General features: G+C 31.3%; 1 protein-coding gene across 2 annotated transcripts in view; it reads right to left on the bottom strand.

Annotated features, from left to right (window-relative positions):
* The window catches only part of LOC143194279 (bicaudal D-related protein homolog), a 160,785-nt gene that overhangs the window by 83,419 nt on the left and 63,581 nt on the right, over positions 1–13,785 (bottom strand). The gene's annotated exons all lie outside the window — the stretch shown is intronic.

The raw sequence follows: 13,785 nt of genomic DNA, 5'->3' as shown, positions 1-13,785 counted from the left end.
TCTCCGAATGACTTCTTTTTGTTCCAATTCGTGAAGAATAAACTGCGTGGTCAACGACTTTCATCGCCCGAAGAGGCTATTGAAGCATTCAAAAATCATGTTCTGAAGATATCTCATTCGGAATGAAATAAATGCTTTGAAAATAGGTTTAAGCGTATGCAAAAGTATATCGATCATCGTGGCAAGTACTTTGAAAAACAATAAAAATATATTCGCAACTTAACTATTTGTTTTTTTCCTATTCCCGAAATATAAATAGTAACATTCGTATACATCTAGATTTAAGTTATTGAAAAGATAAATAGTATGTTAGTCGGTAAAAACTAGTAACAATGTAATAAACAAATAATAAAATAAAAAATATAGGCGAGATGTATGTAAATATATCTCATGTGAAGATGTTTGGAATTAGTGTTGATTACAACACTTTTCAAAAAATATTGAAAAAATAACCTTACCAATAGTTACAATTCTGTGTGAAGATACAGTTAAGCTTACCTGAAACAAATAATCAAAATTAGTATAATAAATATAAATATTTTGGGTATAACAGAAGTGCATGGTTCATGTCAACGAAAATATTTATGTTCGTAAAACAACAATCAATGTATAATGAAGCATATCGCGTGATAGTGAAGAAAATAGGACGAACTATATCCCAGTTTTGTATAATCGATACAAAAACAATGAAACCGAGTAGGAAGTGGCCCACCATTGATACCCATTGACCGAAAATTGAATATAAAACAAACAAAATATGTTATGCATAGTAAAATTTTCATATCTCATTCATTTATTGACTCTTACTTCCAAAGTTCTATTGTAAAGTTCTTCTATAAATATGATTATTTGTCTATACTTTAAAGTCTCCTTTTTACCAACTAGGAATTATCTGGACTGGACCTACTGCATAACGTGGGTTCCGAACCACGGTTCTCTTAGATGTCATCCCTGAAGACATCCGGTTTTACTTAACCTGGTTACTAGCGTGACTGGGATATGATTGCCCTTGTCGGATTTTGCACTACGGTCTTATTAACAATTATAAATAATCACAAACATACATTTACATACATCCCCCAGCAGGATTCGAACCCGAATAATAGGAGAACAGTTCTGTCGCTTTGACCACTGCGCCAACCAAACCGACATGAAATGGTTTTGTTTTATTTTAGTCATTAACTACTATTACTTGGCACTGCAAAGTTAAAAATAGCCAACCATCGTTGACTTGATGATTATGATGAATTACAATGTACGAAAGTACTAATTTTATTAAAAAAAAAAGAAAAAAGTATAACATTTGCCTATAACAAAGCTGTCTTGTTTTATTCTAGTACTTGTTTTGTGGTATATAACATTTTTATATTAAAATTAATGTATAGGATAATATTACTGTTACAAGTAAATTTTATTATATATTATTAAAAAAATTACTTGTTCATCATATTAATTTCCATCATTGCTACGAATGATCAATGATTTAGCCGAGCTATTTCCAGAAAAAAATTGACAAAAATAATTATATACTAAATGTTTCAATCATGCATAGAGTTATAAGTTAGAAGTTAAATTACACCAAAAATCCTTAATATTAACATACAATCCTTGTAATAGCGCTTATGAGAATTAATACAGAATTAAATATTTCGAAGTCTGATAAATGAATAAAAAGTTAATTTCTTCATTTATATATCTCTAGAAGTCAATTAAAACCAGTGTTATTAAAAAATGTCCCTGTTTGAAGACCCTGTCTGAATAACTCATCATATATTATGAAGACACCAAAAAATGGATCGATTTGTAGACAGCCTCAAAAGATACATGGTTCTTTCGAGATCTTCTGAAAGATAGGAAAATTATATTGTAGCAATTATTCCCAACAAAGCTTCAAAATAAGAAAAATCCTTTCAAATTAATTTGTAGGCCATACAGAGATAAATATTTAAGAACAAACAGCCAAAATCCCAAAACTACTCATATTTTCGTGAATGATATGATATAAAATATTCGAAACCACTCTTACATCAACAAAACTATTGTTGACCACTGCTATTTGCAAATTAAAATACCGACCACTACATCATCATACATCATAATAATGACGAACAGAACCATATTTCATTTAAACCAAATTGAGTTATGCAATTTCTAATTGCCAACTTAATGGGTGCAACCTAATTGTAGAACACGCGGGATAATATTAACCGATAACATCATCCAGCTGCCAGAGGACTTCCTTTTCGCTCTAGCCGCGGTCGTATTTATTCCCGGTGCTTAATGAAATGTCGAAGACCCGGCTTGGTTACTGTTAGAAAATAGGGCTAACTATTTATCATGCTAATTGCTTGATAACCGGCCAGTTAAGTCAGAGGCAGTTTCCTTTCATGCTGAAATGAATTGAATAAATGGATTTTCGCGTATGCCATCGAGTGCAGTTAGATCATCAATATTTAAATTAATTATAATCTCGAAAGAAATGAACTGAAACAGTTTTAATTACGTTAGTTCGTCGCAAACTGTTCATTATAAGCTTTATTAATATATCAGTGTTGAGTAACTAATCTTGATCAGAGCTGACGCACAAGGGTGTTTGGTGAATTGATGGAATATAAAAACAGTTTATTAAATGTTTAGCAGCAATTAATAATCTCCGCTTAACATATGCCATGTTAGTTCCATAGAAATGTTATTTCTAAATATATTTTTAAAATAAATGAATAATTCAAAATGTTTTATTGCAAAAACAAATCAACGAAATCAGGAAACTTGGGGGAAGGAATGTCCGCTTCTCTAAACTAGTGCATTTGGAAGAAAGAAAACATTAAGGCTCTTTGGCAAGTTAGTTTTTAGAATAGTTTAGCATGATATCGATGAATACATCGTACATTTTCATGGCGTATACATTTTGAAATTGAATATCGATTAATACATCGTACATTTTCATGGCGTATACAATAGTGAAATAAGGAAAACAAACAAGAGACGCCGAATAGTTCTTCATCATGATAATGTGAGCTGTCACACATCGGCTCAAACAAGAGATTATTTGCGCACTCAAAACATCGAATTGATGAGTCATCCGCCGTACAGCCCTGATTTAGCACCCAGTGACTTCTTTTTGTTCTCATCCGTGAAGAATAAAGTATTGGTCAACGAATTTCATTTCTCGATGAAGCATTTGGAAGAAAGAAAACATTAAGGCTCTTTGGCAAGTTAGTTTTTAGAATAGTTTAGCATGATATCGAGTTTAATCCATAGTGGAAGTACAATTCAGAAGAAGTAGATTACAATAGTGAAATAAGGAAAACAAACAAGAGACGCCGAATAGTTCTTCATCATGATAATGTGAGCTCTCACACATCGCCTCAAACAAGAGACTATTTGCGCACTCAAAACATCGAATTGATGGGTCATCCGCCGTACAGCCCTGATTTGGCACCCAATGACTTCTTTTTGTTCTCATCCGTGAAGAATAAAGTATTGGTCAACGAATTTCATTTCCCGAAGAAGCATTTGGAAGAAAGAAAACATTAAGGCTCTTTGGCAAGTTAGTTTTTAGAATAGTTTAGCATGATATCGAGTTTAATCCATAGTGGAAGTACAAATCAGAAGAAGTAGATTACAATAGTTTGGACATGTTTTTGCTCTAATGATTATTTTTTCACTGTAGAACATTGAATATATGAAGATATCCTAGTTCTATATAGCATATTGTATATTGCAAATTGCAGATAAAGATTGAGTATCTGAAGATGTGTAATTCCAACCAAATATATAGATTAGGCATTTACATAGTGAATCGAAAAATGGCAATCTTAGAGATCAAACAAACTATTCTTAGCATATTGACTGAAAGTAGGCAATCTTGTAAATGTTAATAGTACAGTCACGTTAAGGTTGAGTCACGAAAGATTGCGGATGACTAAAATTTTGAAAAAAGTAAATTTTACCGATTTGATTCTCAAATTCACTTAATTGTCACGTTTCCATAATATTGTCAAAAACCAAAAGAAATTTTATAATCGGAAGAAAATTCTTTTACAATAGCAAAGTCAAGGAAAAATGTTTTTTTTTTATTTATTTAAAAAATACGCTTTTATCTAAAATTGTAAATCCTTAACGGAAAAATATATTTTTTATTTTTACGTACGTACGTTTCTAAACAAATGTTTTTGGGAAAAAAGTATTTTCAGTTTTTCCTAATAGAGAGTTTGTAAGGCATATCTTTAGTAATACGCATTCAAGGAAGTCATATTACAGCGCATTTAAAAAAAAGCAGTCCATAAAACTTTCTATGTGTAAAGATATAGTCGTTGGTTCTCTTAAAATATGTAACCTCCGAAAAGGAAAAAATATAACGAGGTATCAGGGTTCATGTATTCGTTTTCGATTCACAAACTTCTCAGTATTATATATATATATGTATATATATATATATATATATATATATATATATATATATATCCATCTAAGCTGACCAATTAAACCTGAACACCATTGCTGTAGTTATACATGTTATTATACTTATATACGTTAATTGGTATATTGGTATATAATTATATATGTGTGATATAATACAAGGAACAGTATATTTTAATTGTGAAAAAAAGCTGAATAATAGAAGACGTGTTATTGGAAACCATTATTTGTATGAAAAAAATAATATCAGTTTGTTGACATCTAATGTCAAATCAAAAACAATGGAATTAAGAAACAACGGTGAATTATGTTGTTGATTCCCGCGTCAAAGATAACGAACTATGTAGCGTGATGAATAGGGATAACCGGCTATCCGAAACCCAGTTTTCTAATAGTTTTGTATAATCAATAGTGATATGGGTTTTAAGCTTTACTGGGTTAGTGGCGTCCTTAAAAATTTGAAACAATAGGCGAAACTCGGTTTAATCAATCGAACAATCGAACCAATTAGAGATTTCTCATTACGTGGAATGATACAGTTTATGTACAACCTCAAATTCAAATTTAAATCGTTATTTTTACTACAATGAGTGAAAGGCGGGTTTGAAACAAAGCAATATTAATCTGGATCTGCTAGTGTCTGATATGAAGGTTGCAGGAAGTGTATTTAGAAGAAACCAACCAGATTATCAAAAAACATTATATATTTTAGATATTTTAGAGTATATTTGAAATATCTTGTATTATTTTTTGTGTCTACTCTATTAAAATTATTTTTTTAAATTAATTACATCTTACATTAGATATGCTTAGTACAATATTAATTTACAAATTAATTTATTACTACTTTTATGTTGTACTTGCATTAATACACAAGTGACGAGTACGAGATTAATACATCAGTATGTATTTCCCAAAATGAGTATTAATAAACGTCAGTGAGAAACAAAAAGAAACAATCTTTGATAAAAAGATTCTCGATATCGAAATTAATTGTGTGGAATGTAGAAATAATTAAATTAATTAAAATTAAATGTTTTTCTGATAATATTTAGTGAATATAACAAGTTGAATAGAACTTTATCACTATAGTATATTAATTACCACTTGCAAAGCTTATGTAATTTGTATATACATATTACTTGTGTTGTATGGAGAATTAACATGATTTTAAATATACATTCACTGTAGGACTAAGACGATGAAGACTATCTACCACTAGACTAGACTACCGACCAATTACCATATGTAATATTAATGGATTTCAAACAACATTTCAAGATAAGTACAAAGGAGTCAAATATCTTTAATTTCAAACACCAAGAATAAAGAGTTTGTATATAAGTATTTCTTATTTAATTATTAATCCCTTGTGTTTATTATTATCTTAATAATTATTACATTAACTTTGTGTCTGTATTGCGTCTATGGTGTAAAGGTTAGAACATTGAGCTCTTGCGCGGAGGTCGCGGGTTTTATTTCCAACGGGGACCACAACCTTTTTTTGTTATAGTTTGGCTGAAAGATTTGTTAACTCATCTAACCTAGTTAGCGGACCCCAGGGCCTGAACAATTCTTTATTTTTAATAATTGTGTCTTTATTCCTATTATTAATTAAAATAATATTGTAAATAGATAAATAGGTTTTGGTAGGTATTAAGCTAAATTGTATGTATATAGTAGAATATAAAATACGTGTAGTAGATAGATTAAATACGGTTTTTCTTTAATTATATTTAGTTATTACAACGATTTTTATGTATATACTTTATTTAAAACTTTTTTTTTGTGTTAAAAATCTAAATTTTATTATTTTTTACTTTTTGGTGAGTTTCTTATTTATCTTTTTTAATCGCTTCAATTTATTTGCTAAGATATTTTATTATTTATTTCATTAACTTCGGAACTCCTAACTAACGGGTGGGGCAAAAGACCCGCTGCCATTTGGATTACTACCGCTCAGTTTCGCTTTAACCATTTTGTTGTGTAGACGTCGAAATTTTAATATGGATTAATATACGCCACAATAACGAGCATAAATAGTGACAATATTTATTGAAAACAATCGTTCCATTATTGACACTCAGAGGAAATTGCGTTAAAGTGCCTCACAAAACCACAATTTATCGTTTACATGCGAATTTTCGACAGTACGGTATAGCCAGGCTCTGGAAAACAACGGACGTCTCGTAATGCTGAAAGTGTTGCTCTAGTGCGCGATAGTGCTGCAGAATCTCCAGAAACATCAATTCGTAGACGTGGATCACAGTTACACATTTCTGAACGCAGTTTAAGGCGAATTTTGAAAATGTTCCCGTACAAAATTCAATTAGTCTAAAAATTGCTACCGAGAGATCGTGATCAGCGAGTTGAGCACAGTAAGGTAATCCTAAGGCTGTCTGGTCAAATTATAGATTTTTCGTGTATTTTCTTCTCAGTGGCCACATCAATAAACAAAACAGTCGGTCTTGGAGAATACAGAATCCTCAATTAATTCATGAAACATCACTGCATCCACTAAAAACAACTCTATGGTATGGTATTCATGCTAGAAACATCATTGGTTCAAGGTGTTGCAGTTATTGTTATTGCTGAACAGTACTAAGACATGATTCGAAATTTTCTTTTGCCTGAAATGGAAGAGCAAGAACTAGTAGACATGTGGTTTCAGCAAGAAGGGGCCAAAACGCACACATATCGTTCAACAATTCAATTATTGAATGACGTTTTTCCACGAAGACTGATTTCCCGAAGTGGTGATTCAGCATGGCCAGCCAGATCTCCAAATTTAGCAGCACCAGATTTTTTCTTACGGGGTTTTTTAAAATCAAAAGTGTATGTGAATAAGCCCCAAACGATTCAACATCCAAAGGACAATATTCGTCACGAAATTGAAGAAACTCAGCCTTAGATGCAGGATGTCATGAAAAATGCTTTTAAAAAAGAGCCGAACAGTCATGGACAATCGAAATGGTAGCGGGACTTTCGCCCCATGTTGTATCATAGATACTAGAAAATTTACGCAGATAATTGTAATCAGAAGAGTAATATCTGAAGATCTGCCATTAGTGACACTGAGCGACTATGACATAAATCCATAATTTTTTATTATATTAGTGTGAATTAGTAAATTAAAATTAATGAAATTAGTAAACCATTTATCGTGATTTTTGATACTGGCTTTCTTAGTACTTGCATCTATGGTTGTAAGAGTCTACCGTGATGAAAAAGCATCACATGATTTGAAAATCTCTTCATCAATCGTGAACAAAGATATATATCTATTTGTATAAGAAAAAATAAACTATAACCGTCGTTGCGTTGTATGAAGTTATTTGAACTCAATTTACTTCTATCGATAATTCCACAATTTTCTAGCCCGAGTAAGACAAATCGTTGCTGCCTCCAGTGAACCGAATCATCGCCGTACAATCCGCATTTTACAAGACCCGATTTACACATTTTGTTGCCGGAATGATGTAAGAACCCGTACCTTTCACTGGCTCAGCCAAAGGAAAAAAATGAATCACGCTTTATTGGGATTAACTAACGTCATTGACAAGGTCTTTCGTCGTTTGCCTTTGCTGAAAAAACTTGGCACGGCATTGTTCATTTACAACATCTCACCATTGTTGTAGTGGCGTTTTCGACAGTTGGTCAAGTTTATTAGATCACGGATGAGCTTTTACACACAATTAGTTAGATGATGGGTTCATTTATGATGGTATTTTTAAGGTATTGTTTTATTTTCGCGTAGTAAATTAATGTGTGTGGATGATGCAAAAAGAAATTCATCAGCTCGATCATTGTCACATACGGAGTACATTTTTTTTTAGTTAAAACTTATATTATGTACAAAATAGTAAAATGTACTAAATTTGTAATATCTTCATATGGTCTGAGATACTGTCAAAAAAGATCACACGTTTTCACTAGAAATCAGTAAAAATCTCAGATGGTGTCCCTTTTAATAAGCGTTTTAGGAACTTTTTTGGCAAATTTACACAGATTTTACAACATATAATAAAGCATTGTGACCTTGCATATTGCTTTTGATTAGAAACATTATCTATTACATCTCTAACGATCATTATTCATCTTAGTACACTTTCAATCTTCCATTATAATCCATGTTTTTAATGAATCCATGTTTTTAATGTTAAATTTGTTTTGTTTTGATAAAATATCGATTCTCATTAGCTATAAATGTTATTGCAATTACAGAAAGTTCCCACAAATAGTACTTATTTGGCTCAAAACTCGAAAAGAATAGAGAAAAAATTGTTAATATTGTAATGTTATGTTTATGCAATTTATTAGTGGCGTGATTCTTTTTGCTAAGTGGTAGAAGCTTATTTGTCATGCACTTGTGCTATGCAGTTGCAATTTTAAGCAAAGTACTTGTATTATAAAGGCCTTTTTAAGAAATTGCAATAAATTCGAGTACCAATTGTAATATACATTTCTCGTGATGATTTCGTTAGATTTCTGTTTCCATTCTTTCACATATTGACTTTTTCAGATGACCAAAGCTTTCCTTATATTGAAATCATCACTTTCTAAATATTAAAATAATAACTCATATACAATTTATCGCGTTTTCGGTGGAGAGAATAAATATAATGTTAATATACTTCAACATAATAACATATAACAAAACGTAAAGCCTTGTGTAAAACTATGACAAAGCTTTAAGTTAAATATTGTAAATCATATTGTAAATAATTTAAAAATAATTCACCATCCTAGAATTAGTTTTGACTATATAATATGACGAATGTAACAGAACCATTATTTTTTAAATAAAATAATAATAACCAACCAAAACAATAGTGTGACGTACAACTGAATTATTTAGAACTATAAACAAAACAATATAACAATGAATAGTAGGATTCCGTTGAATAGACCTTAACCGACCTCCCACGTTTCAATGACTATTTAAAAAACACTAGTAAAAGTTAATTTCATGAAATTTAAGCACCAAGTAATTGTATTGTCCATGCTTGCTGTTTCAGACACTGTGAGTCAGTCATAAACAAAGATGATTCCTGAGTAGGATCATCTTTAACAAGCGGTTGTTTTAAATTGTTCGGATAACTGGCCATATAATAAGTAAACAATAATGTTATTGTTAATAAAAAGATGATGATGAGACTATATTCCTAAAACATTATTTTAATTTTTTGATTTTCAATAAGTGGAAGATGGCGGAAAAGTAAAAAAGTATGCTCAGCTATATTCTTAAATGTAGCACAAGCCTCCGATAAGGTTTGGCATGAAGGCCTTGTTCATAAACTACAGAAAATGTTACCAAAACAACACACCGAACTACTAACATCGTACATTACAGCCAGAGTATTTAGAGTTAAACAAGAAGAAGCTTAGTCTACAATAAAAGATGCTAAAGCAGGTGTACCACATGGAAGTGTAGTAGAGCCAGTGCTTTATCTACTCTACACTTGTGATATACCACAAATGGAGAATATTACGATGGCTACTTTTGCTGATGATACTGCGATTATAGCTGTCGGAGACAATACTGAAGAAGCTTCATGTTCAAACGAGTTTAAATTACAACAGGCAAGTGACAATATAAATAATTGGACACAAGCTCGGAAAATAAAAATTAGCCAAAATTAATCTGTGCAGTTCACCTACAATCAGATCATACAAGCACTAACAACATTAAATAACACTATCATTCCATATAGCAACAACGTTAAATATCTCGGAATGAATCTTGATGTAAAAATTCGCTGGAAGGAACATATAAAGAAGAAAAGAAAAGAACTAGAATTGAAATATAGGAAAATATGTTGGCTAATTGGAAGAAAATCATAATAATCAGTACATAATAAATTGCTATTATATAAGTAAATACTGAAATATGGACATACGGAGTTCAATTATAGGGATGTTCTGCAAAAAGTAACATAAACAAAATACACATTTTTCAGGGAAGTATTGTGGCCGCACCCAAATACTACAGGACTGACTATCTACATCGACACCTTCAGGTACCCACAGTCAGTCAAAAAATCAAGAGAAATGCAAAGGGGCATGAGGAAAGACTTCATTCTCATAGGAATATCGAAGTACTGCAATTTTTGGATACCACCAGAGCGAGACTCAAACCATCTGTAGTGTTATGTAGTGAGGTGCATATAATAAAAAATACAGCAGTGACATGTATAAACATTATTTCATCACGGACTCAGATAGGGCCGATGGGTCCTCCTAGTTATATACCTAATTAGTCGGAAACGACTAGTAACAATGTAATAATTAAGTATAACAGAACAGTAGTAATAAATTAATTTGTAAATTAAGATTTTAAGGATTAAGATATAATATTACAACAAATTTTAATCGAAAAAGCTCACTTTTGGTGTTTAACGACTCCAAGAGGATCCTATTAACTGGCTTTTAAAATTTGACACGAATGACAGAAGACAGAGGTCTTACTGTTTTTTACAGTAGATACTGTGTATCACTAATACACACGAGATGAACAAAATAATATGAATACCTGAGATATAAACAACATAGTTTATTAATATTGAGCCATCATTATTTACTTTTAAAACAACTGTAATAATTCGTGGAATAGATTCGTAAAGTTTTCGACAGAATGTTGTTTCATTCTTCTGCCAAAACTTCCTATAATTGCTTCAATGATATTAAAATTTTCCTGACCAAGCCAAACGAAACCTAGACTGAACTTTTACGTTGAGCGTTATCAATATACAACAAGATGTACTATATTGCGTGATGTTCATATTATTTTGGTCTATCTCTTGTATATACGTCTTAATTAAAACTCAATCAAGTAATTAAACAATGACTGCTAATTAACTAAGTGTATATCCTAATATTTAAGGATGTTTTTGTTCTACCGGTTCTATCTGATTTACTCCGTATTAAAAACGATGGAGGATTTCAATTAATTACCGACTGACGCGTGAAAAACCTTGAACGACCTTGAGGGCAAACAAAAAAAGAATCGATAAGATATAGTTCCGAGGTCGAGTAATTCACTATTAACTTTCAGAAAATTTCTATAAACAAACGTTAATTCGCACGAATTCAAAACAACAATGCGAAATTAACGTCCTACAGCAATCGCTGCTACGTTTGGCAACTGTTATAGTCCGGGCGTTCGTTACCAGTGAGACAAGCAGGCGGACAGGCAGGAATACACACGGTCGGGTTGCTTTGCAGGTTTTATTACAAAATTATAAGTTTGCAGGAGGGAAACCGAATGATGTCGTTTTCGTCGACGTAGAAAAGAGAATTTTTGTGCGATTAATCAGCGCATAAGAGTGCTGGTTTCGTACGTATGTACAAGGACGGTACTTTCATTAAAAACGAAGAAAGGTCAAGAAGAATACGGTTTATAATGGATCAAAAACGTTCACTTTATGGCGATTTTGCTTTTTATTACTACATAAAAATCATTTAATTGTAAAACTGTTACTTTTATTACAGTGGCGACACATTCAGAACCGCCCGGTGGCTTTTACCACTAACGCTGATTAAGTTAGTAGTTCTAAGTTTTGGGGCCTTATTTTATTAGGTTTCAATGAGGTTGGTCGATGTTCTTGGTAAAACTATTACTTAATAATTAAAGTGATACTACTTGAAATTCATATCTCAAGATAATTATCGAAAATAAATTAACCCAATATATATTCAACTTAACATTACATCAACTTAATCTTGTACAATTATACATTCAATTAAATGCTCATTTAAATTTTCTTAAGCCTTCTTACAAAGTCATGGAGAGGGTATTTTAGCAGTAAATGCGAACCTTTTGAACTACTTTCAAATTCAATATACTAATTAATTAACTTGTCACCTCCTTGTAATGCATATTAAGCTTATCAAGCTTGTGTTTAGCTTCCCATTATAACTTAATTAATAATTGGAATTACATAAAATGTTTATATATATGTTATGTAATATGACCCGGACTAGAGAGTGGGACGGGTTGGTCTGTTTTTATCCTCAGTGTCGCTTTATATCGCCGTTCAATAGTTCTGTCTTTAAATAAAATAACATTTTCGAATAAATTTACAGTTTTTATTTTCTAAACCCTTTCACATATTCGGATTAGGAGTTGATCCCATATCAATTATTACAATAGACATTCAGGTCGAGAAGGATATTCAAACCTGAAACTAACACCTTCAGTTTGGATGAGCTCAATCAGACACATTGAAGAAGAGATTGACAAATGGTAGAATCTTGGGCAAGTTTTTGATAGATTCGAAATAAACAGCTTAGTTATTCACTTGATTCGTTTTTATGAAAGTGAGAGTGCTGGAATAAAACCTTATGAATGTTGGTTTATGATTCAATGCTGGCGATTACCAAGACAGGGTGATGAAAGAGAAAACCACTAAAGGTCAGTATACAATTAATATACTTTAGTTGTAGGGAATTGTATTATAGAGTGTGAAAGACTTATGAGCATGTGTGTTATTGTTCAGAATATACATGGACGATTGTTTAAAATGTATGAGGAGAAAAATAATACTGTTTTGCAGATATAGCAAATGTATTAAGGATAATGCAGTAATTAAATCTAATTTTATTAAGAAAGATGTATACAGGTAGTAACAGAACAAACTAAGGAGAAATACAGTAATATCAAAACGACTTTACAAGGATACATTGCATCGAAAAAAACAACAACTAAGCGTAAAACATAAATATGTTCTCTAATGAAAGTAAAATACTTTACTCAGATATACAATTGTTTAGTTAGGTGGATTAGGCCTTCGGAGGATACCAGTAGATAAAAAAACACGCTTAGAACTCTACCTATATTAGTGTGGAAAAAAGTTCAATGTAAATATAATAAAACAACTCTAATCTCTAAAACATTATGGATGTATAATTAACTGTAGTTTTAAGTTCTTCAATAATACATGTATCAGATGAATAAATATCAGAAAATAAATTATATAAGATAACATTTTTGTTTCATTATTTTATTTAGATTAAAATTTTGTTATATCTCAAAATCAAATTGTACAAAACATTGTGACGTTTTAACGTCATTAATTCAGATGACGTGAGTTTCCTGCTGTTTTCAATAGACTATATATCTCGCAAGAAACATAATATGCACAGAAAGATTTTATAGCCCTGAATATTCCGCTTCTGTGTCGATGTGGATGGCTCTGTGACTTTTTATGTTTATAATGATAACGTCACAGAAAACTCTTATTTTTTGCGTAGCAAGTATTGAAACTGCGATGTTGAAACAGTTTAAAATGGTAATTCTCAATCAATTCTGGAGGTAGTCATGTTTCCACCTTTTGGATCCGTCATGCGTATAGAAATGCAGTT

Source organism: Rhynchophorus ferrugineus, unplaced genomic scaffold (genome assembly GCF_030347505.1).
Source record: "Rhynchophorus ferrugineus isolate W39M unplaced genomic scaffold, kcgeb_rfMv2 rfM3, whole genome shotgun sequence".
Classification (NCBI taxonomy): Eukaryota; Metazoa; Arthropoda; class Insecta; order Coleoptera; family Curculionidae; genus Rhynchophorus; species Rhynchophorus ferrugineus.
This window is presented reverse-complemented; position numbering and strand designations above follow the sequence as displayed.